At 39.7% G+C, this 4,648-nt stretch overlaps 1 protein-coding gene across 5 annotated transcripts in view; it reads right to left on the minus strand.

Moving 5' to 3' along the window:
* LOC110456011 (UPF0046 protein C25E10.12-like) overlaps nucleotides 1-952 on the minus strand; it is a 19,849-nt gene extending 18,897 nt beyond the window's left edge. For 3 of the 5 annotated variants that reach the window (XR_002463540.1, XR_002463539.1, XM_021506521.1), the window contains exon 1: nucleotides 846-952. The gene's annotated coding sequence lies outside the window, so the exon portion shown is untranslated. Of the gene's footprint in view, nucleotides 1-683; nucleotides 746-841 lie in introns of those variants that run through there. The other 2 variants (XM_021506522.1, XM_021506523.1) reach the window with 2 other exon arrangements.
* Between the last annotated feature and the right edge of the window lie 3,696 nt (nucleotides 953-4,648).

Consider the following 4,648-nt stretch of genomic DNA (forward strand, 5'->3'; position numbering starts at 1 on the left):
TAGACAGTTATACACATGTAACAGATCTAGACAGTAATACACACGTAACAGACAGTCATACACACGGGGTACACACGTAATAGACAGTTATACACATGTAACAGATCTAGACAGTAATACACACTAACAGACAGTAATACACACGGGGTACACACGTAATAGACAGTTATACACACGTAACAGATCTAGACAGTTATACACACGTAACAGATCTAGACAGTAATACACACGTAACAGACAATAATATACACGGGGTACACACGCAATAGACCGTTATACACACGTTACAGATCTAGACAGTTATACACACGTAACAGACAGTCATACACACGGGGTACACACGTAACAGACAGTCATACACACGTAACAGACAGTCATACACACGTAACAGACAGTTATACACACGTAACAGACAGTCATACACACGAGGTACACACGTAACAGACAGTCATACACACGTAACAGACAGTAATACACACGTAACAGACAGTAATATACACGGGGAACACACGTAACAGACAGTAATATACACGTAACAGATCTAGACAATAATACACACGTAACAGACAGTAATACACACGGGGTACACACGTAACAGACAGTAATACACACGTAACAGACAGTAATACACACGTTAACGTTACAGACAGTAATACACACGTTAACGTTACAGACAGTAATACCACGGAATGGCCATTTTAAAAGTCCGTGGTTATACACAAGTCCCGTACACGTTACAAACCGGAAGTTACCACTACCATGCATGTTTACCTTAGTAACATATATACCCGTAAAGGACTAGTTCCTAACATTAGTTAATCTTTGTATCAAGTCAACATACCTACCTTCTCGTGTGGTCGTGTTGTCCCCGAGTATTATACTCTGGTGAGACGAACAGATCCTATATTTAATTACGTTCTAGTAACTGCGACAGGTTTTGTATGTCAGTCATGTGACTGCAGTAACTATTTTTAAACATGACTAGCCCCATAACGTACAAAGTACAGAGGAATGGGATCCGGAAACAAGTTGAAATAATAGCCCCAGTATTATTTAGCCTACAGCGTTTATAAACTCATACTTCTAATTATAACTGTGATATTGAGCTTTGATGCTATGTATAGTGTCAAACAATTGAAAATATCTTCAACTCACTTGTTTATAAATATCTTCAATTGAATAAAACCATTTTTAAATTAGTTGATTGTTAAAATATATCTATTGTCTCCTATAATTAGAGTCTAAAAACATTATGTTTGTTATTGAACTTGTCGAAGCTTTCATGTGAATTGTTCATGTTCTTTTCAGTTTGAAGAATAATCTGTTAATAATTATTCAATCTATCGAGTGGACAATGTGCGTCCAAATCCCTAAAGGGCCATATTGGACCTTGATGGAAGGACTGACATATGGACATAGATGGAAGGACTGACATATGGACATAGATGGAAGGACTGACATATGGACATAGATGGAAGGACTGACATATGGACATAGATGGAAGGACTGACATATGGACATAGATGGAAGGACTGACATATGGACATAGATGGAAGGACTGACATATGGACATAGATGGAAGGACTGACATATGGACATAGATGGAAGGACTGACATATGGACATAGATGGAAGGACTGACATATGGACATAGATGGAAGGACTGACATATGGACATAGATGGAAGGACTGACATATGGACATAGATGGAGGGACTGACATATGGACATAGATGGAGGGACTGACATATGGACATAGATGGAAGGACTGACATATGGACATAGATGGAAGGACTGACATATGGACATAGATGGAGGGACTGACATATGGACATAGATGGAGGGACTGACATATGGACATAGATGGAAGGACTGACATATGGACATGAATGGAAGGACTGACATATGGACATAGATAGAGGGACTGACATATGGACACGGATGGAAGGACTGACAAATGGACATAGATGAAGGGACTGACATATGGACATAGATGGAGGGACTGACATATGGACATAGGTGGAGGGACTACCATATGGACATAGATAGAGGGACTGACATATGGACATGGATGGAAGGACTGACATATGGACATAGATGGGAGGACTGACATATGGACATAGTTGCAATGACTGACATATGGACATAGATGGAGGGACTACCATATGGACATAGATGGAGGGACTGACATATTGACATAGATGGAGGGACTGACATATGGCCCTAGATGGAGGGACTGACAAATGGACATAGATGGAGGGACTGACATATGGACATAGATGAAGGGACTGACATATGGACATAGATGGAAGGACTGACATATGGACATGAATGGAGGGACTGGCATATGGGCATAGATGGAGGGACTGACATATTGACATAGATGGGGGGACTGACATATGGACATTATAAGATGGAGGGACTGACATATGGACATAGATGGAGGGACTGACATCTTGACATAGATGGAAGGACTGACATATGGACATATATGGGAGGACTGACATATGGCCATAGATGGAAAGACTGACATATGGACATAGATGAAGGGACTGACATATGGACATAGATGAAGGGACTGACATATGGACATAGATGGGAGGACTGACATATGGACATAGTTGCAATGACTGACATATGGACATAGATGGAGGGACTGACATATGGACATAGATGGAGGGACTGACATATTGACATAGATGGAGGGACTGACATATGGACCTAGATGGAGGGACTGACAAATGGACATAGATGGAGGGACTGACATATGGACATAGATGAAGGGACTGACATATGGACATAGATGGGAGGACTGACATATGGACATAGTTGCAATGACTGACATATGGACCTAGATGAAGGGACTGACATATGGACATAGATGAAGGGACTGACATATGGACATAGATGGGAGGACTGACATATGGACATAGTTGCAATGACTGACATATGGACATAGATGGAGGGACTGACATATGGACATGGATTGAGGAAAGGACTTATTAAGGGATGGAAAAAAGAATATTTGAAGGGGTTTACAAACAGACCTATGGATACTGATAATATTATATGGCCCCAATCTTCATTTCCTAGTGGCCATAAAAAAGGCTTAAAAGCCATACAGCCTTTTGCATTAAATGCAACTTTGTCAAGATATAAATCATAACCAAGACTGAAGTAAATCGTTCATGTATTTTATTACCTTTGAATACAATAGTGTAACATGATGCAGTTTGTAATTTATAGAACATCATACAGCCATGATTTAGTTCTGACAGGTTTTCTGTTTCTACTAATAACAACAAATACGAGAAACGAGGAGACAAACTTGTTCAGTTTTGTAATTTTTACACAATACTGTTTGTACTTCTTTAAACATGAGAGAAATTTAGTATGTATACTTCATTTTTATCATCTAACATCTGTGACAACAAACCATACCTTTACATAATTTGAGTAAAGAACGGCATTATAACATTACCTCCCCTTATCATAGCCAACCAGTATTAACTGGTCCTACTTATAATTGTTAAATAACAACCCGTCTTGTTCATTATATATGAAAAATATGGCAGTACAAAAATAACCCTAGTGGGCATGCATGGCGCTTTTTCACAATGAGAGGAGCAAAAATTAAGATGCTTGATGAGGGTGTATGACAAAATACAGGGGTCACGAAGTACTTCCTTCCTACACAATAAAGGGGCCAGCGAGCACTCCCTTCCTACACAATACACGTATCACCAAACACTCCCTTCCTACACAATACACGTATCACCAAATACTCCCTTCTTACACAATACACGTATCACCAAACACTCCCTTCTTACACAATACACGTATCACCAAATACTCCCTTCTTACAAAATACGGGGGCCACGGATCACTCTTTTCCTACACAATACACGTATCACAAAACACTCCCTTCCTACACAATACACGTATCACCAAACACTCTCTTCCTACACAATACACGTATCACCAAACACTCCCTTCCTACACAATACACGTATCACCAAACCCTCTCTTCCTACATAATACATGTATCACCAAATACTCCCTTCCTACATAATTACATAATACATGTATCACCAAACACTCTCTTCCTACACAATACACGTATCACCAAACACTCTATTCCTACATAATACATGTATCACCAAATACTCCCTTCTTACACAATACGTGGGCCACGGATCACTCCTTTCCTACATGATACACGTATCACCAAATACTCCTGCCCTACACAATACACGTATCACCAAACACTCTCTTCCTACACAATAACCGTATCACCAAACACTCTCTTCCTTCACAATACACGTATCACCAAACACTCTCTTCCTACATAATACATGTATCACCAAATACTCCTTTCCTACACAATACACGTATCACCAAACACTCCCTACCTACACAATACATTTATCACCAAACACTCTCTTGCTACACAATACACGTATCACCAAACACTCTATTCCTACATAATACATGTATCACCAAATACTCCTTTCCTACACAATACAGGGGCCACGGATCACTCCTTTCCTACACAATACCCGTATCACCAAACACTCTCTTCCTACATAATACACGTATCACCAAACACTCTCTTCCTACATAATACACGTATCACCAAACACTCTCTTC

The sequence above is a fragment of the Mizuhopecten yessoensis genome, unplaced genomic scaffold (assembly GCF_002113885.1).
Source record: "Mizuhopecten yessoensis strain PY_sf001 unplaced genomic scaffold, ASM211388v2 scaffold8463, whole genome shotgun sequence".
NCBI classification, from domain to species: Eukaryota; Metazoa; Mollusca; class Bivalvia; order Pectinida; family Pectinidae; genus Mizuhopecten; species Mizuhopecten yessoensis.